The sequence below is a fragment of the Lytechinus variegatus genome, chromosome 1 (genome assembly GCF_018143015.1).
Source record: "Lytechinus variegatus isolate NC3 chromosome 1, Lvar_3.0, whole genome shotgun sequence".
Taxonomy (NCBI): Eukaryota; Metazoa; Echinodermata; class Echinoidea; order Temnopleuroida; family Toxopneustidae; genus Lytechinus; species Lytechinus variegatus.
In genome coordinates, this window is record NC_054740.1 from 87,350,572 (window position 1) to 87,350,807 (window position 236).

Genomic DNA, 236 nt, shown 5'->3' on the forward strand with positions numbered 1-236 from the left:
AGCAAATGTGGCAACCCAGTTTTCTGCACAAACCAGGAAGGTGAAAACTCCAGACACCAACTTCTGATGAAGAGCAAGGTAGGCAGGCTACTATCCAGAGGATAGTTTAGTTCACACCATCCAGACTGCTCTGTTAGAGCAAGGAAGTGACCATTTCATGATATTCAGTCCATTGTCATCAGAGTTGACCATCTTAATGCTTTTTTGAAGATTTCACGGGCTTCAGAGCACCATCT